Genomic DNA, 21,853 nt, shown 5'->3' with positions numbered 1-21,853 from the left:
AAATAACTATTTATACAATAAAAACATTATTGTTATAGAAATAATAATATTTTGGCATACTTACTAAGAACTTCACACACATCAACTCTTTGAAATTCCAACCCAAATATTTTGATTCAGGTGCTGTTATTTCCCTATTTTACAGAAGGGGAAACCAAGATATAGTTTAGTGAAGTAATTTCTCCTAAGTCACCTAGCAGGGAAATGAAGATAGGAACCAAGGCTGTAAACCTCTGAAGTTTAAGTTCTGTCTCACACACACTGACAAATCTACATTCAGCTTCATTTTCTATTACTGATCCGGTGACTTGAAGTATCAGCAACATATGAGATGTAAAACGTCAGCAACGTAATCAATTGTGATCAATGATGCTAAAAGAGCAGTGTGTTCCTTCCCCGGAAGAAATACAGAGAATGCCCATCCCCTCTCCATCCTAGCTAATGTTGCGTGCTTGGGATGGTGCTCTAATTTAATTAGCAAATACAGTAAATCAATTGAGTAAAGAGGAGGAAGCGTTTGTGATTTGGACAGAAAATTCAGATCTGCTCAGCTCAGGGCTGAGCAGGTAGATGGCAATGGAGTGGTCCACGATGTAATCCTGGTCCTTGTCCTTGGGGCCTGCACTGTAGTACACGCAGTAGCTGTGCCTCACTTGGGCTACCTGCTCAGCAGAACCAGTCAGCCCCAGCAACCGTGGGTGGAAGTCCTGTAGGTAGTGGGCCATGGCTGAGACAGTGTCCCACTCAGGGTCCACAGTAACGAAGATAGGCTGCACCAGGGGCAGGTGGGCTCAGCCTCCAGCTGCCGTACCACCTGCACCAACTTCTCCAGCTCATCTGGGCAGATGTTGGGGCAGTGAGTGAACCCAAAGTACATCAACACCCACTGACCCAGAAGTCGGCTTTGCAGCGAGCCTGTCCCCCCCCCCACCCCCCCGCCTTCAGCAGGCTGAAGTCACCCTGGCCCACGGCCGCCTGGCTCAGGGCCTCCGTTCACTTTTGCTGCTGCCGCTGCTCCTTCTCAGCCCTGGTGGCCAGTCAGACCCCACCCAGCCCAGCCCCAAACAAGGTGGTGATCAACAGCCTAGTTTGAAGCCCAGGGCCCTAGGGCCAGCTCTGCCTGCCTGTGTCTCCAGGGCCCTGCCTTGACAGGAGCCGGCATATGTTGGGCCTTGCCTCCTGGGGTCCAAAGGAGGGCTGGGGGCTTCCCATGACAGAGCCTGTGCCAAGCCTTGGGTAGCCAAACCAGATCTATGGGACGCAGCAAAGGCGGTCATCAGAGGAAAGTATATAGCAATCCAGGCCTTCCTAAAGAAGGAAGAAAGATCTCAGATACACAACCTAACCTTACACCTAAAAGAATTGGAAAAAGAACAGCGAATAAAACCCAAAGCCACTATAAGACAGGAAATAATAAAGATTAGAGCAGAAATTAATGCTATTGAAACAAACAAAAAAAACCCCAGTAAAACAGATCAATGAAACCAGAAACTGGTTCTTTGAAAGAATTAACAAAATTGATAAACCACTAGCCAATCTAATCAAAACAAAAAAGGAAAGGACCCAAATAAAATCAAGAATGAAAGAGGAGAGATCACAACCAACACAGCAGAAATACAAAACAATAATAAGAGAATATGATGAGCAATTATATGCCAATATAATGGGCAATCTGGAAGAAATGGACCAATTCCTAGAAACATATACACTACCAAAACTGAAATAGGAAGAAATAGAAAATTTGAACAGACCCATAACCAGTAACGAAATTGAATTAGTAATAAAAAATCTGCCAAAAAACAAGAGTCCAGGGCCAGATGGCTTTCCAGGGGAATTCTACCAAACATTTAAGGAAGAGTTAACACCCGTTCTCTTGAAGCTGTTCCAAAAAATAGAAATAGAAGGAAAACTTCCAAACTCTTTCTATGAGGCCAGCATTACCTTGATTCCAAAACCAAACAGAGACCCCACTAAAAAGGAGAACTGTAGACCAATTTCCCTGATGAACATGGATGCAAAAATCCTCAATAAGATATTAGCCAACTGGATCCAACAATACATTAAAAAATTATTCACCACGACCAAGCGGGATTTATACCTGGGATGCAGGGCTGGTTCAATATCTGCAAAACAATTAACGTGATTCATCACATCAATAAAAGAAAGGACAAGAACCATATGATCCTCTCAATAAATGCGCAGAAAACATTTGACAAAATACAGCATCCTTTCTTGATAAAAACCCTCAAGAAAGTAGGGATAGAAGGAGCATACCTCGAGATCATAAAAGCCATATATGAATGACCCAACGCTAATATCATCCTCAATGGGGAAAAACTGAGAGCTTTCCCCCTAAGGTCAGGAACGAGACAGGGATGTCCACTCTTGCCACTGTTATTCAACATAGTATTGGAAGTCTTAGTCTCTGCAGTCAGACAACACAAAGAAATAAAAGGCATCTAAATCGGCCAGGAGGAGGTCAAACTTTCACTCTTCGCACATGACATGCTACTCTGTATGGAAAACCCAAAGGATTCCACCAAAAAACTGCTACAACTGATCCATGAATTCAGCAAAGTTGCAGGATATAAAATCAACGCACAGAAATTGGTTGTATTCCTATTCACCAGCAATGAAGCAACAGAGAAATCAAGAAATCGATCCCATTTACATTGCACCCAAAACCATAAAATACCTAGGAATAAATCTAACCAAAGAGGTGAAAAATCTATACACTCAAAACTATAGAAAGCTTATGAAATAAACTGAAGAAGACACACAAAAAATGGAAAAAGATTCCATGCTCCTGGATAGGAAGAACAAATATGGTTAAAATGTCAATACTACCCAAAGCAATCTACATATTCAATGCAATCCTTATCAAAATAACACCAGCATTCTTCACAGAGCTAAAACAAACAGTCCCAAAATTTGTATAGAACCAGAAAAGACCCCGAATAGCCAAAACAATCTTGAAAAAGAAAACCAAAGCCGGAGGCATCACAATCCTGGACTTTAGGATGTATTACAAAGCCGCAATCATCAAGACAGTAGAGTACTGGCACAAAAACAGACACTCAGATCAATGGAACAGAATAGAAAGCCCAGAAATGGACCCACAAACATTTGGCCAACTAATCTTTGACAAAGCAGGAAAGAATATCCAATGGAATAAAGACAGTCTCTTCAGCAAATGGTGCTGGGAAAACCAGACAGCGACATTCAGGAGAATGTACCTGGATCACTTACACCATACATGAAAATAAGCTCAAAATGGATGAAAGACCTAGATGTAAGACAGGAAGCCATCAAAATCCTCGAGGACAAAGAAGGAAAAACCTTTTTGATCTTGGCTGCAGCAACTTCTTACTCAACGCGTCTCCGGAGGCAAGGGAAACAAAAACAAAAATGAACTACTGGGACCTCATCAAAATAAAAAGCTTCTGGGGCGCCTGGGTGGCTCAGTCGGTGGGGCGCCTGGGTGGCTCAGTCGGTTGGGCGGCCGACTTCGGCTTGGGTCATGATCTTGCAGTCCGTGGGTTCGAGCCCCGCGTCAGGCTCTGTGCTGACAGCTCGGAGCCTGGAGCCTGTTTCGGATTCTGTGTCTCCCTCTCTCTGACCCTCCCCCGTTCATGCTCTGTCTCTCTCTGTCTCAAAAATGGATAAACGTTAAAAAAAATAAATAAATAAAAAAAATAAATAGCTTCTGCACAGCGAAGGAAACAATCAGCAAAACTAAAAGACAACTGACAGAATGGGAGAAGATATTTTCAAACGACATATCAGATAAAGGGTTAGTATCCAAAATCTATAAAGAACTGATCAAAGTCAACACCCAAAAAACAAGTAATCCAGTGAAGAAATGGGCAAAAAAACATGAAGAAACACTTCTCCAAAGAAGACATGCAGATAGCCAACCGACACATGAAAAAATGCTCAACATCACTCATCATCAGGGAAATACAAATCAAAACCACAATGAGATACCACCTCACACCTGTCAGAATGGCTAATGTTAACAACTCAGGCAACAACAGATGTTGGCAAGGATGCGGAGAAACAGGATCTCTTTTGCATTGTTGGTGGGAATGCAAGCTGGTGCAGCCACTCTGGAAAACAGTATGGAGGTTTCTCAAAAAACTAAAAATAGAACTACCCTATGACGCAAGAATTGCACTACTAGGCATTTATCCAAGGGATACAGGTGTGCTGTTTCTAAGGGACACATGCACCCCAATGTTTATAGCAGCACTAACAACAGTAGCGAAAGTATGGAAAGAGCCTAAATGTCCATCGATGGATGAATGGATAAAGAAGATGTGGTATATATATACAATGGAGTGATAGTTGGCAATAGAAAAGAATGGAATCATTCCATTTGCAACTATGGGGATAGAACTGGAGGGTATTATGCTAAGCGAAAGTAGTCAGTCAGAGAAAGGCAAAAATCATATGACTTCACTCATATGAGGACTCTAAGAGACAAAACAGATGAATATAAGTGAAGGGAAGGAAAATTAATATAAAAACAGGGAGGGGGACAAAACATAAGAGACTCATAAATATGGAGAACAAACTGAGGGATTGTGGGATGGGGGATTGGCTAAATGTGTAAGGGGCACTAAGGAATCTATTCCTGAAATCATTGTTGCACTATATGCTAACTAATTTGGATGTAAATTTTAAAAAATAAAATTAAAAAAAAATTAATGAGAAAAAAATTATTAAAGCTATTTAGGAAAATTATTAGGCACATTCTATTAAGTTGAGCATATGTGCATCTCACAACCCAACAAATGCACTTTAGGTGCATATATATGAGGAATTCTGGCACTTGAGTTCTGGGACACGTGTACCAAAATGGTCATATAGCAGCAATAATAAAGCCTCAGACTAAAACCAACCAAAATGTCCCTCAACAGAATGGGTAAATAAATTTTGACATAGTCATACAGTGGAATATTATAAAATAGTGAAAATGACCTACAGCTACATCTATTAACATAAATGAATCTCAAAACAAAAATATAGGAGCAAAGCAAGAACAAAAAATGAAGTCACAAAAGAAATAGAAGAGTATGATTCCATTATTTAATTTCAAAATCTGGTTGAACTAAAGAATATAATCTTTAGCAATGCATACAAAGATAGTAAAATTGTGAGGAAAAGCAAAGTAATGGTAAACCAAAATCAGGATAGGTGGGGGTTGGGGCAGAGAGGAGGAGATTATCAGAGAGAGGCATACATGTGGGTTTCTAAGGCACTGATAGTGTTCTTTCTCCGAAACTGAGTGGTGAGAACATGTGTAAGCCTTTCATTATTATTCTTTAGGCTATACATATATGTGAAATAAAGTCTTACAAATGTGTATATTGAACAACAGCAAGAGTTATTAAAGACGTATCTTTGAAGGCACGGGGCTCAGATAGTTTTGTGAGTTCAAACAAACATTATAAGTCAGATATATCTCATCCTAATCCAACTGTTACAAAGCAAAGAAACAAATACGGAAAATGTCTACATTTACTTATAATCATAATCTTGATATTAAAATCTGAAAAAGAAAGAATGCCCTGTGAAACCAACTACAGATCAAAGATAAATGTAAAAATCAAAATTACTTATATCCAGCAGCATATTGAAAACCATTGTGATAATGGCTCAATGGTCTCCAAATGCCCATATAAAATGGAAGTTATATAGATACTAGATATGCTAAGAGAGGGCCACTAAGAAGATAAGTGATACTTATCTTCTTGGCATGCCTATTTTTTAACATTCTGCATTTTAAATTGTGAATTGTATAGGTCTTTATCTAAACCTAAGCAAGTTTGTATTGACTGATCCTTAATAAACAAAATGCCCACTGAACTTTGGGAAAAAAAATGGTTAGAGATATAAAATGCTGTCTTCAGCTGGGTTAAAATAGTTTCATTGCAAATATGCACTCTGCAAAGTAGTGAACTTCTTGTCACCAGTGGTAATCAAATAGAGGACTGTCATTCAAGAGATTTCTCCTTGGAAAAGCTACTGGAACTGATACTTGTGAAGCTTCCAACCTGGAAGTGGTGCACTTTTGTGAGTTAAGTGTTTCCTTTGAGTAGTTCCTGGTCTCTTGAGAAGACCCTGACGTGAAGCCCACGCATATTTACCGGCAGCATTTAAGCAAGAACTAAGGGTGATAACAGGTGTGAAGTCCTCTGACTTTTACACTTAGAATGCCCTACTTTACTTCAGTTGTGGAGTCCAGTGGTTGCTTACTGTAATTGAAATTCCCCTAGAGAAAACAAATAAGAACTTTCCCAGTACAATACAGAGAATGTAGTATGTTTTATTTTGAAATATTAGTATTTTAAAATGTACTATTTTAAAATATTAGTATTAAAAATATTAGTATTTTAGAATGTGCTATTTCAAAGCTTTCTCTAGCATTGTTTCTTTTCTCTAGCATCCTTTCTTATTTTACAAGTAGAGCCTGAAATGTCATTGTCTTTCCCAGTCACAAAATCTCACCTCCTCTGAAATTGAATAAAGTTAAAAAACAAAAAAAGAAACTTCACATGTGTTTGTTAACATAGATTTCTTAATATGTGCATGTATGAAATCCATGTACATATCTAAATATGCTTGCAACAGATAGAGAAGTAGTCTTTGATGTTACTTCAAGTAATCACTATGAGTTCTTTATATGAAAATGTTTTCCCTACTGACAAAGAACCTTGGCTTTTAATCAGAGTTTCAGTCCCACAAAGCAACTAAGGTATATCTGATATATATTCTTGAAAACCAAGGTTCTGAGAATCATAGACCTTTCCTGCATTTGTTATTTTTGTTATTATTTTTTTAGTAGTAGAGGGATTTCTGGTTATTTTTTCTAATAACTCTTCTCTGTCTTCCTGACTTCTGTTAAAAATTTTTTTCAACGTTTATTTATTTTTGAGACACAGAAAGTGAGCGGGGATTGGGGCAGAGAGAGAGAGAGGGAGACACAGAATCTGAAGCAGGTTCCAGGCTCTGAGCTGTCAGCACAGAGCCTGATGTGGGGCTTGAAACTCACGAACCATGAGATAGTGACCTGAGCCAAAGTTGGATGCTTAAACGACTCAGCCACCCAGGCACCGCTGAGCTGGTCTTGTATGCCAAATATTATCTTAGACACAGTAATGTACAGTTGGGAGAAACCTAGATATTCTTCAGTAGCAGAGAGGATTGTGAAAGCCAACAACCTCAAACAATCCATAAGGAAGGAAGCTGTTTACCTAGGCCCTAACAGTTCTAAATTAGTCATGGTAACAGAAGAAAGAATTTTCCCAAGAGAGAATTGCACCAAAAAGTGTAAAAGGGACTCTTCCTTAGGCACTATTAAGAACTTCCTGTTTGGTTGCCTCGTGGCTGAGTCATGATCTCATGGTTTGTGAGTTCAAGCCCCACATCAGGCTCTGTTGCTGACAGCTCAGAGCCTGGAGTCTGCTTTGGATTCTGTGTCTACTTCTCTTTCTGTCCCTCCACCACTCATGCTCTCTCTCTGTCAAAAATAAATAAACAGTAAAAAAAAAAAAAAAAAAGAACTTGTTTAATGAACAACTATTACCTCCTTTTACATATTTGAACTTTATTTACTTTCTACGTATGGTTCTGCTTAGGGGAGTTAGCCTTTGCTGCAGTTGCAGGAACACTGGTCCTCATTAGACAAGTCAGACTGGGAACATTGAGGGGGGTTGATTTTCAACCCCAAAGGAAAAATGCAAATGTTCAAACAGAATGTTTGGCAGCATTAACTAAACCCACGTTAACTTTAAGAACATTTAGTGAATCATTCACAATTAATTTCTGAATCATTTTGGAAGATATAGATAGCATGAATAGCAGTTTCATCCTTCCTGATGTTAATAGTACTCCCACAGAAATAACATTACATCCCACTGCACCCTGGGGATCAGAACAGCGTCCCCTTTGTCATATTTGTGCACGCACTTAGAAATAGTAAGTTTGTGGGGCGCCTGGGTGGCGTGTCACTGGGTGACACTGGTTGAGTGTCCATCTTTGGCTCAGGTCATGATCTCTCGGTTCATGAGTTCGAGCCCCTTGTTGGGCTCTGTGCTGACAGCTCGGAGCCTGGAGCCTGCTTCGGATTCTGCATCTCCTTCTCTCTCTATCCATTCCCCGCTTGTGACTCTGTCTCTCTCTGTCTCTCAAAAATAAATGAATAAATGTAAAAAAAAAATAGTAAGTTTGCTTCAAAAGGAAATTTGCACAGAGTTCCCTGATTCATCAAAAACCTTTTCAGTCAACAAATATTGATGGACTATTGTTCTAGGCTTTATAAGGAAGGCAGAGTTTCTGTCCTCAAGAAACTTACAATGTATTTGAGCAGAGAAATTCAAATTAAAAATAGTGTTGTATCACCACTCAGGGCAGTCAGACTTGGGAGGAATTCTCCAGCTCTTATGGATGCATGTAAACGTGTTATCAGTGTTGTTCCACAGATGCCATTTTAATTATTTCTTAATTAGTCCATGAATTCCTTAAGGAACAGGAACAGTGTTCTGTAAGTCTTTGTGTCCTCTGCGGCTTTTAGTACACATTTGTTAAGATCTTGGAGAAATTACTTTCTCGTCTTTGTGAATTGTTTTCTCCTGTTGTCCAATGTCTCAGAAATTTTCTAGGAAAACATCTGGGTTTTCCCATGCTGTGACGTTGTCCTTCAATAGGTGAGATAGCATTTTTTTTTTTTTTTTTTTACTGTAAGTGGATGATATGGCATTTTCTAATCAGAGACTCTTAGGAAGGAAATTAGCATTTTATAGCTATTAATTCATCCCTTGTCCCTAAGCAGAAGTGTGACATGTTCCCACCTGTCACCTACTCTAAAGGCTGGTGATATTTTAGTCACGTCTTCAATAAAGAGCTGCATATGAGGGTGGTCCCAGACTGTATTGTTCACTGTTGGTAGAACTGAAGCAAGAACTCTATTTGTCAGAGCTATGCCAAAAATAACCAAACCATTTAAGACTGTATCGTCATGAATGAAACACCCTGGCAAAGCAGGTTAAGTCCATAGGCTTCAGTGTTTCAGATGTTAACAAACAGTAAGTCCTTGCAGCCTAACAACAAGTTGGAGTGAGGTGCTGAAGAGATAAGTAGGCTTTGAAATAAGATGGAAATGGCTTAGAACCAGGGCCAAATGTCTTACTTGCAAAATGATTACATTACCCCGAAGTCCACCCACCCCTCATTTTTATCCTTTTCATGGCTTTTCAGAAATGAATGCCAGTAAGCTTTTCAGTGCCATTACCACCAAGTTAATGTTTTTCTGTTGTGGAATTCAGGAAATCAGAGGCTCAGAATTAATTTTTGAAATTAAGAAAGACTTTTATTATAGATTAGGCAAACTTGTCTTTGTGTAGCTCTTGGTTACAGTGACAGAAGAGTATTTCAGTCAATAGGTATTTGTTCCTTTTAAAATTTAACATATGCAAGGTGCCTGGGTGGCTCAATCAGTTGAGCGTCCGACTTTGGCTCGGGTCATGATCTCGCAGTTCATGAGTTCAAGTCCCACGTTGGGCTCTGTGCTGACAGCTCAGAGCCTAGAGCCTGTTCCGGATTCTGTGTCTCCCTCTCTCTCTCTGCCCCTCCCCCACTCACGCTCTCTCTCTCAAAAATAAACATTAAAAAAAAATTAAAACTTAACATATGCTATGGCTTAATAAGATTCTTCCAAGAGAAATCAGAAAATAAATTGTCCAGAGGAGTCCTCTTGGCTCTATTATGAATTTCTGACTATATATAGTTAATATTAATAGGACATGGGTTGGGGCCCATGTGGAAGAAATCTATGCTATCAACATATCTTGAAATACTGTGACTGTTAAAGTTACAGGTAATGAATCAATCATAGGCATATAAGCTGTTACTCAGGTGGTAGATTCATATTTTGGATTTATGGGTTAATATTATCCCCCTTCTATATAGGAGGAAATAGTAGCTGTTTAAACAGAAAAACAAAAACAAACTTTATAGTCATATGATATTTCCTGTTTTAGTATCATTTGGGCACAATTTAGAAATATAATTTGGGTAAAATTATGCCTCAGAATAACTCTGTAAATATTACTATAAAATTCTGCTGTCTGGAGGCAATACCAATGGACCATGAAGATGACTCCCAGTTAGTGAACAATGACAGGGCTCAGGAGAATGAGACAGTCTTTCATCCTGCCCCTGACTGGGGCCCAAATTCTTGGACTCAGTAAAGGAGCAGTTTGTTCCCAGATGTGCAGTGATGGAGTGAGAGTTGATGCTGAAGGTCACCTATTTTAGAACTCTGTTTAGGGGCTTCTGATTCTAGCTGTGATGGAGTACCTCTTACCAGCCTACTCTTTCTGATACCAACTATAAAAGATGGGTAAAATTCTAGGTAAACAAACAAAAACAAAAATCTTCATGGACTCATTGAAGAATAACTAGACATCCAGGATTTGAGGGGCTAAGACCTCATAGAGAAAAAAAAATATGTGGATGTGAGTTTTATATTCATTGCTGCTTTTACCCCCTCAGGACATGGCACACAGGCTGAAAAGAAAGTAACGTCTTTTGGGTTCTGGCAGCCTCACTGGGTGTACAATAAAAATTTGGAATTTAAAGCTACTAAGACAACTAGGACCTGAAAGATCTTTGTACTGAAAAGAGAAATCTGCAGAGAATCGCATGCAGCACTCTTTGTGCAGTTTTCCTTTGAGTCATTTGGTTACTTCTAAGCTGTATGTGCACAGGATGAGACACGTAGAAACTCAGCAGAATACAGTTGTAAAGAGGTGACAAAACTAAGCTGTAAATATTTTGGCAAATTGATGGTACTGAGAAAAAACTGGAATTCAAGTTTGCCAAGAAGGGTCCCTCAAAAATACATCTGGCTGTCATGTGAGATTCCTAAAGGGCCATCCCCTAGGAAAAAAGACAAAGAATGAAAGGTCAGCAAATTTATGAGGTCAGCATAACCTGGAAATTAAGACCTAGTAAAGAAATTACAAAAAGGAAAATTTTAAAACCAATTTCTTATATAAGTATAGATTAAAAATCTTAAATAGAATATTAGCAAATCAAACCCTTCATGACCAAGATGAGTTTATTCTAGAAATAACATGGTTGATTTAATATTAAAAATTCAATCATCATTAATATGCCACAGGAAGAATTTGAGAAAACCACATGGTCATCTCAGTAGATTCAGAAAAAACATTTGATAAAATTCAATACCGTTCATGCTAAAATCTCCTAGGATCTAGAAATAGAAAGAACTGTTCTTAACTATTAATGGATATCTCTAAAAAACATACATAATAGGGAGATAGTAAATGCCTTCTTTCTCTCAGTTAGGAATAACACAGGATGTTCAATATCACCATTTTAATTCAATATTGTACAGGAAGGTGTAGCCAGTGCAACAGACAAAAAAAAATGAGTCTTAAGAATTTGAAAAATTTTAAATTTCATTATTTGGAGATGATGTGATTATGTTTATAGAAAATCCAAAATCTATAAACAAAATACATTAGGCTTGATAAATGAATTAGCAAGGTAACTAAATACAAGGTAACTGTAATAAAACTATTTTTTTATATAGCAGCAATAAATATACAGATAATTCATTTAAAAAATGATACTCTTTACAATGACATAAAAATATTAAACACCTAGAAATAAATAAATCAAACAGAAAACTACAAGATATTATTGAGGTAAATGAAAGAAGAACTAAGTAAAAGAAGGGATATGCTATTTCTAAAGATTAGAAAATGCAGTGCAAAGATATCTGTTCTCCCTAAACTGATTTATAGATTTAATGCAATCTCAATCAACATTCCACTAGCACTTCTGGGTGTCTAGGTTAAGTGTCCAACTCTTGATTTCAGCCCAGTTCATGATCTCATTGTTTATGAATTTGAGCCCTGCATTGGGCTCTGCGCTGACAGTGCAGGGCCTTCTTGGGATTCTCTCTCTCTCTCTCTCTCTCTCTCTCTCTCTCTCTTCCCTCCCTCTCTTAAAAATAAATAAGTAAGCTTAAAGAAATTCCACTAGCACTTCTATAAATGAAAATTGATAAGGTAATTCTAAAATTATTATGGAAAAGCAAAAGATCTAGAATAGTCAAGACAATGTGAAGATCAAAATTTGAAGACGTAAGCCACCAAATGTCAATACTTTCATAAAAGTCTAAAATGAAAGCATTATTTTATTGGCACAAAGATAGATAAATAGACCATTGAGCAGAATAGTGGGTCCAGAAATAGATCTACACATATACAGTCACTTGACTTTCAACAAAGATGTAATTTTAATGCAGTGTAATTTTAAATTACAAAGATGTAATTTTAATGTAATTTAATTTTGAGGAAAATATTTTAAAAAGTAAATTGAAATAGATTAATTGAATTGGATTATGCACATGGAAAAAATATCTTGACTCCTACCTTATACCGTACACAAAAATTAATTCTGGATTGATTTAATGTATGTAGTTAGTTAAATATAGAATGCTTAAATGTAATTATGCTTAAATGTGAAAAGTAAGACAGTAAGTTTTTTAAAGATGATCATACAACAAGATTTCCATGACCATGGGTTGAGGAAAGATTTCAAAAAAGGACACAGAAACACTATATAAAGGATAAACTTGACATATTGCATGTGATTAAAAATTACAAAATTCGGTTAATCAAAAGATGCTATGAAGAGAGTTGAAACTTAAGCCATAGAGGGCGAAAAGCAGTTTAAATTGCATATATCTAGCAAAGATTACTATGAAGAAATAGTAATAAAGAAATAGGAAGACAATCCAAATAAAATAGGCAAAAGACTTGAATTGGCAATTAGGAATATATACAAATTGTTCTTATGAAAGGACATTCAACATCATTAATAGAGTTATGCACGCTATATCCACAATGACATAGCACCACCCGTTCAACAGTGACTACAATGAGAAAAAAAAAAAAAGAACAGATAATGCCAATTGGTAGTAAGAATGTAGAATAATGAATTCTTCCACACTGCTGGGGGAATGTAAATTGGTACCCCTGCTGTGGAAAACAACTTGCAGTATCTACTGAAATTAAATACACATAAACCTCATGTCACAGAAATTCCAATCGTAGGTATACACCTAACAGAAATGCATACATATGTTCACCAAAAACATATACAAAATGTTTATATTACCATTATTTGCAAGAGTTCCAGAATGTAAATAACCCAAATGTTCTTCAGTAAGTTGTGGTATATTTTACAATAGACACTGAAGAAAGATCCAACTACAGCTACAAGTAAAAATTTGGATCAATCTCACAGATAAAATGTTGAGCAAAAATGCCAGACTCAAAAGAGTACATACTATAAGATAATGTGTGATTCCATTTATATAAAGTTCAACAAAAAAACCACTTATCTATGGTGATGAAGTCAGAATTGGTTACCTTTCGAGGAATAATGATTGAGACTGATTGAGAAAGGACAGGGGGAGGTTTCTGGGGTGCTGATAATAGCTTTGGTCTTAATTTACATGGTAACCTGAGTGTGTTGAATTCATAAAAATTTGTTGAGCTGTGCTCTTTATTATATAAACAGTGCTCTTTAATATATATATATTCTATCTCAATACATAAGTTTACCATGAAGAATCCCCCCCTCCCCATGTATTTTCAGTGATAAATTCATACCATTTCAAAATATCAGGCTTTTGATCCTACTTTGAAAGAACATTGCCTAGTGATAGGTTTTTATAGTTAGGCAGTTGTAAGATTATACCTATTGTATACCAGTTGTAAGATTATAAAGTTGTACTATTATAGCTATTACTTGGAAAGCAGACCACAATTCTTTGTGTCATCTTTATTACAACCCATCTATTTAAAAAGATCCAACTAGTTATTTTATTTCTATTTATAATGGTGAATCATTCTACAGTGATATATTCTACAGTCAACTCTAAACAACACAAGATTTATCAATAGTTTGGGTCTCAGCAAACTTGTGGTGATTCTCAACTGGTCTTGGTAGCTTAAGGAAAGCTCCATTTTAGTAAGGAAGTGGTTCTGGCTTAGCTTCAAGTAGCTGAGTGAATTTATCTAGTTATTTTATTTCTATTTATAATGGTGAATCATTCTACAGTGATATATTCTACAGTCAACTCTAAACAACACAAGATTTATCAATAGTTTGGGTCTCAGCAAACTTGTGGTGATTCTCAACTGGTCTTGGTAGCTTAAGGAAAGCTCCATTTTAGTAAGGAAGTGGTTCTGGCTTAGCTTCAAGTAGTGAGTGAATTTATCTTGGCCTTGAAACATCAAAGCAGTTGGGTTGAATTTGGCTGTGTGCACGTATGTTTTGTCTGCTACTATTCATTTTGGGTAACTGGGAAACAAAATTCTACTTAATTTTAGGGTCTTTAAACACATGGCTATTTTAATGAGTATAACACTGGATTATATCCTTAAAATAGCATGATTAAGGGTTTATAGAAAAATATTAAAATCTTCCAACCATGACCTTCATTACTAGCTAGTGTGTCAATGTACAATTCACAGAACTAACCACACCAGGTCCTTAAAAGTTCAATGTAGTTTGATTGAATAAATAGTAAATGAAGGACTTATGATGCCTTCTTTTTTTTTTTTATTTTTTTTAACGTTTATTTATTTTTGAGACAGAGAGAGACAGAGCATGAACGGGGGAGGGTCAGAGAGAGGGAGACACAGAATCCGAAACAGGCTCCAGGCTCCGAGCTGTCAGCACAGAGCCCAACGCGGGCTCAAACTCACGGACCGCGAAATCATGACTTGAGCCAAAGTCGGCCGCTTAACTGACTGAGCCACCCAGGCGCCCCTGTGATGCCTTCTGATATGAATTATTGATATATCTTCTTTAGCTGACCCTTCTATTCATAGGTAATAAAATAGGCATTATGATTCCTTGATATTCAGGTATTAATTAAGTTGGTCATCTTATTAATAAAGTCAAGATGCGGTAATAGCACAAATGTCTTAAGGAATTGTCATTGTTATAGCTGAAAAAGTGCATTAATTACCGAATTATAAGCCCATGATGTCAAGTACCTGAAGAATAGACAAAAAACAACATTTCCAGAACAGTGCTGTGCTGCTTGTCATTTGCTCACCGCCTCTTAGGCTAGTCTTATTAACAAAAAAAATTGGAGATTTAAAAAAAGAATTTTCAGAAATTTCAGAGAAAATGAAAACTCTAATTTCTATTTTGGTGTGATAACTAATAGAGGGTTTGTACATACTCTATGAACATGGGTCTTTTAAAAATGATGAAATTAAGAAAGTAGATAAAAAAAGTAACGGTGGCTAGCTAGCCTGGATTTCTCTCAAAGCGGAGCTTGAATGAAGGCTTGGATGAAAGTTTATTTGGAATGTAATTTCAGGGTCCTGGGGTGAAGAGTAAGAGAAATTAATCAGGGAATTGGTTAGTGTTATCATGGTGTATCTTTTCTCATCTTTATACATTTAACCTATTCTTGTTTTTAATATTTAAAGTGAATTTCTTATAGGCAGCTTACAGTTAGGTCTTACATTCTTATCCAATATGACAAACTCTACTTTTAAATGGGGGTGTTTGGGTACTTTAGGTTTTAGATTTTAGGTAATTAGATTTTATGTGATGATTCTTTTGTTGGATTTAACTCAACTATATTGTTGTTTGCTTTTTTAAATTCTATCTGTTCTTTTGTTTGTTTGTTTTTCTCTTTTCCTGCCATTTTTTTGGAATTAAAAAAATGATTTAATTTTATCTCTTCTGTTGGCTTAATAGAGATACTTTTTTGGTGTTATTTTAGAAGTACTTTAAGCCTTGTAGCATACCTCTTTAACTTACGACAGCCTACTTTTAAGTGACATTGTATTGCTTCATGAATAATATGATAAACTAACAAAGTTGTACTTCTATTTCTTCCCTCCAGGCCTTTATGCACTGTTGTCATATGTTTTTATTTCTATATATGTTAAAAATCTCATACTTCTTGATTATTATTTTTGCTTTAAACGGTTGATTATATTTTAGAGATTTATATAAATAAAATAAAATAAATATTTATAAAAACAGTCTTTATATTTACCTGTGTAGTTACATTTGTGGTGCTCTTCATTTCTTTGTGTAGATCTATGTGTTTTCCTGGTATTATTTTTCATCTGCTTAAAGGTCTTCTTTTCATATATTCTATAATGTAAGTTCAATGTTACTGAATATTTTTAGTTTTTGGAAGCCTGAAAAATCTTTATTTTGTCTTCTTTGATGAAAATTATTTTTTTCTGAATAAAGAATTCTACATTGCCAATTATTTCTTTAGTGGTCCATCACTGTCTTCCACCTTGCATCATTTCCAAAAGGAAATCTGTTGTCTTCTTGATCTTTGTTCTATTGTAGGTAATACATTGTTTTCCTTTGGCTGCTTTTAAAGTTTCCTCTTTGTCCTTGATTTTCAAGGATTTGATTATGATGAGTCTTATAATAGTTTTCTTCATCTTTCTGATGCATGGAGTTTGTTGAGCTTCTTGGATCTGTGAATTTATAGTTTTCATGAAATTTACAAATTTTGCTGCAAATATTTCTTCAATATTTGTTTCCTTCACAATACTTTAGAGATTAAAGTATATATATTAAGCTATGTTAGTGGTTTTATTCTTCGTGTTTCATTTTGGAGAGTTTATATTGCTGTGTACTTACGATCATCTTCGTATCTAGAATTTCAGTCTTTAAAGATATCCTTTTCTTCAAACAGAAATACAGACTCAGAAAAACCCAATCAAAATCTGAATTTTTATCTTATTTTATTTTTTTGATAGAATAGAAATGCAAAGGGTCAAGAATAACTAAGACAACTTAAAGAATACAAATAATAGGAAACATTCTGTTAAATATCAAAACTTACAAATCTATTAAGTGAGTATAGTATTGGTAGAAGTATCCCAAATAGGATAGTAAAACAAATTACTGGACCTAAAAATAGGCCCAAGGATATATGAGCTTTTATCTTTAAAAAGAAAAAAGAAAGGGTGGCACTGAAAAGCTGAGTAGAAGGGATAGCTTTTTCAACAAAAGGTGCTGGGGCAGTTGGATATCCATTTTGGAAAATGAAACTAGACACCTACAAATCACCATACATAAAAATCATTTATAAAATTTTATTTTAATATGTGAAAGGCAAAACAGTTAATATTCTGGAAAATAAAATAGGAGAATATCTTCAGAATTTCAAAGTAGGAAACAGTTTCTTAAGGGCACAAAAGAAAGAAAAGGGGAAAAAAGGCATAAGAAAGAGAGAAGCCAATCATAAAGTATTGGAATGATACTGAATAAATAATTTAGTTTACTAAAGGACACCACAATAAAGTGAAATTCAATCCATGTAGTGAGGTAATCTGTAAAAAATACAACTAAGAATACAAAAAGGACTTCTACAAAAGAAGTAACAAGAATAAAATAGAACCTCCCCTTCCCCCCCAAAAAGGCAAAAGATTTAAACTGTCAATCCATAAAGAGAAAGTTCAAAAGGCCAGTAAACATATACAAAGTGCTTAACCTTATCAGATCAAAAAAATGCAAATTACACGACAGTGAGACACCACAACATAATCATTGGAACACCAAAAATTGTGTATATGATACATAATTATATAATAAATATATATATAATTTTCGCTATTCCAGTGATAACTATATATAATATATGTCTCTATATAAATTTAGAGATTAATATAAATATAAACACGTATAATATTAAATATAAATATATAAAAACCATATGTATGTGGCAATTTCAAATATTGGGAAGGATATGAAGGAAAAAAGATATATTGCTGATGGCAAAGTAAGTTGCTACAAATATTTTGGAAAATTGTTTAGTATTATCAAGTAAATTATACATAAACAACCAAACAATACTAAACTTTAGTTTGTAAGATGCATAATCACTTGGGAAAGTAAAACATGAAAATAATATACAATAAAATTAATGTGTAGGTTTTCTCTGAGAGAGGGAGGAAATGTGCTTGGAAAAGAGATCTACAGGTAATATTTTTCTTGGCCAGGGTAGTGGTGTATATAGATGTGCTTTATATATTGATATCTCATGTCATTCGCTCTGGATATGAATATTTTACAGTAAAAATTTAAATAAAATAAATGTAGCCAATATGAAACAGAGGCAGTTATTGGCTCTGTTAAAACAAATGTTTGTGCAAGAAAGAATGTGTAATCAAAATATACTATGTGGTTCAGCTCAAAACACTTTTTGTCTTAGTATTATAATATTAGTTTATAGAAACTCAGAATTTTTTTTATGTTGGTTTGCATTCTGAAACTTTGCTGAATGTGTTTATTAGTTCTAAAAGATTTTTGTGGAATCTTTTGGAATTTTTATGTATAAGATCATGTCATTTGCAAATAGAGGCCACTGTACTTCTTCCTTTTCAATTTGGATACCTTTTATTCCTTTTTCTTGACCTAATTGCTTTGGCTAAGACTTCTACTACTATGATGAATGGAAATAGTGAGAGTGGACATCCTTGTCATGTTCCTGATCTTGGAGGAAAAGCTTTCAACCTTTCACCATTGAGTAAGATGTTAGTTGTGAGCTTGTATATATGGCTTTTACTATGTTGAGGTAAATTCCTTCTACATTCCCTCCTTCCCTCTGAGGAAATGTGTACATTAATTTTATTGTATATTACTTTCATGTTTGAATTTCTTGAGTAATTATGCATCTTATAAACTAAAATTTAGTCTTGTTTTGTTGTGTTTATATATAGTTTACTTGATAATACTAAAATGTTTTTTATTTTCTATACCTGCTTTTTGAAAATTTTTATCATAAGATATTGAATTTTGTCATATGCTTTTTCTGTATCTATTGAGGTTATAATATGATTTTTATCTTTGATTCTATTTGTGTGGTTTATTATGTTTATCAGTTTGCATATGTTGAACAATTCTTGCATCCCAAGAATGTATCCCACTTGATCATGACATGTATTCTTTTAATGTACTGTTATGTTTAGTTTGCTAGTATTTAGTTGAAGAGTTTTACATCTATATTCACCAGGAATATTCGTCTGAAGGTGGAGAAAGGATAATATCTTCATAAATGGTGCTGGAAAAACTGGATATCCACATGCAAAAGAATGATTGGATCGCTATCAAAAATTAATTTGAAGTGGATTAAAGACTTAACATAAGACATGAAACCATATAACTCTTAGAAGAAAAGATAGGGAAAAAGCTCCCTAACATTGGTCTTGCCAATGACTTTTTGGATATGTTACCAAAAGCACAAGTAACAAAAGCAAAAATTCACAAGTGGGACAATATCAAACTATAAAGCTTCTGCACAGCAAAAGAAATAACAAAGTAAAAAAGAAACCTATGGAATGGGAGAAAATATTTTCAGATCACCTATCTGATAAGAGGTTAACATCCAAAGGAATACATATGACCCAATAGCAAAAAAAAAAAAAAAAAAAATACTATTAAAAAATGGGCAATTGACCTGATTAGACATTTTTCCAAATAAGATATTCAAGTCATTAGTAGGCACACAAAAAGGTGCTCAACATCACTAATTGTCAGAGAAATGCAAATCATAACGACAATGAGATATCACGTCATACCTTTCGGAGTTACTATTCAAAAAGACAAGAAATAACAAGTGTTGGCAAGGAAATAGAGGAAAGAGAACGATTGTATTAGTACTGGTGGAATGTAAGCTGGTGGAGCCACTATAGAAAACAGTATGGAGGTCCCTCAAAATAGCCAAGACATGCAAAAAGAAAATCTGGTGTCTATATACAAACAATAGAATATTAGCCATAAAAAAGAAGGAAATCCTGACATTTGCAACGATGTGGATGAAGCTTGAGGGCATTATGCAAAGTGAAATAAGTCAGAGAGAGAAAGACAAATACTGCTTGACCTCACTTATATGTGGAATCTGAAAAAGCTCAACTCAGAAACAGAGAGCAGATTGCTGGTTGCCAAGGGTTTGGGGGTGGGGAAAATGAGGAGATCTTGGCCAAAGGATATAAACTTTCAGTTATAAGATGAATAGGTTCTGGAGAAACTAACATACAGCATGGTGACCGTAGTTAACAATACTGAATTATATACTGGACGGTTGCTAAGACAGTAGATCTTCAATGTTCTCGCAATCATCACAACAAAAAAGATGGTAGTTACTTGAGGTGATGGATATGTTCACTAATATTATTGTGGTAATCATTTTATAATACATACATTTAATAAATCATCACATAGTATGCCTTAAACTTACGCAATGTTATATGTCAATTATATCTCAATTAAATTGGAAAATATAATCAGTATTTTCATTTAATAAAAAATTGTGGTTATCTGTTTTGAGAAGGACATGGGGGAATCATGAGTTGGGGTAGTTATCTAAGAGAATTAAATCCTCTTTTTCTATGAAAGAAATCAATAGATGATGTTTAATGTTGAAAAAATATATAGAAATAGAAGCCAAATGTGTGAATATGAAGGTAAATTGAAGAGAAAACAGTTAAGGGAATTAAAATTTGTTGCTCCCGGGAAAGATTTGGAAAAGGAGTGGGCTTAGGGAAGATACTGCTTTCTGTTTCTTGGGGAGAAGTATGGGGAAAGTGACTAGCCTTATAGTTTAAATAAGCCTATTAAACTATGTATGTTTTATTTGATACAAATAAGAATAAAAATAATAAGGAAAGCCATTGGTAGCACAAACAGATTGTGAGCAAATACTTTTCCGAGGACAGCACGATATAACCCCTTTGCTCCTTGAGAGTATTCAGTCAGTAAAAATAGATGGCCAGTCATGAGTAAAAACAAATAATGATTTCTTTTCAGTAGTGCAAATATATTTATGCACAAAACACAAAAACTAATAATTCATGCTAAATTAAGTAGGCATGTATACACACACATATGCAAGACACATGCATAGTATATTTCTTATTTTATCTTAATTCTTATTTTTTAATTTGAATACTAGAAGTTGCCTTCCTGTAAGGGACTAGTTCAACTTGGACCAAACTCCAATGCCAGAGTTTGTGGCAGTTCAAAGCTGCCCCATGAATCAGCCCTTTACTTCTTTTACAATGCTTTATTTGTATGTAAAGTTTATTCCCTTTCAGTGTTTTCCTCCAAAAAGCCAATCATACTCCAAATTCCTGAGCTTTGAAACCTCATTGAGGAAAAGAGAAGTCATAATAAATGATATCATCTCCCCCCCACTCCTTACTTGGTCTTCTGCCCTCTCGCTGGCTCTCCTTCTGCTTCAGTGCTTGCCAAAGGCCAGCTGCCTTCTGCCTGACCTTCCTCTTGGTCTGGAAGTCCCTGTAAAAGTGTCATACAATCGCTCTAGACAACTCCTACTCTTGGGGTGGGGGGGCGCTGTGAGTGGGGTGTGTGGTTCTTGCCAGTTTGGCCTGCCTTCTTAACCTCCTGGGAATTCTGGTACATAAATTTGCTCCATCTTAACAAATATGTAAATATATTATTTATTTATTTATTTATACCTCCAAGGTATAAGACTCAAAATTTCCTTGTTCTTACTGACACTCCATATATCTCATTAATTTTTTTTACCAATCTGAAGGGTAAAATATTTGTGTCTTTTTGGCTTAATGTACATTTTTTGATACTTAGTAAGGCTGAGTATCTTTTTAAATATATTTACTGTATTTCTTTTTCTGTGAATGGCTTGCTTATAACCTGTGGTCATATTTCCATTGTGTTGTTTTCTTTTTCTTACATAAATATAGAAATAGGAACTCCTTATAGATTTTGA

General features: G+C 35.4%; 1 pseudogene; it reads right to left on the bottom strand.

The window, feature by feature from the left end:
* Nucleotides 1-491: 491 nt before the first annotated feature.
* On the bottom strand, nucleotides 492-21,414 carry LOC122240799 (annotated as a pseudogene).
* Between the last annotated feature and the right edge of the window lie 439 nt (nucleotides 21,415-21,853).

Source organism: Panthera tigris, chromosome C1 (genome assembly GCF_018350195.1).
Source record: "Panthera tigris isolate Pti1 chromosome C1, P.tigris_Pti1_mat1.1, whole genome shotgun sequence".
In the NCBI taxonomy this organism is placed as follows: Eukaryota; Metazoa; Chordata; class Mammalia; order Carnivora; family Felidae; genus Panthera; species Panthera tigris.
Note: the sequence above shows the minus strand (reverse complement) of the source record. Positions and strands in the feature narration are given on the sequence as shown.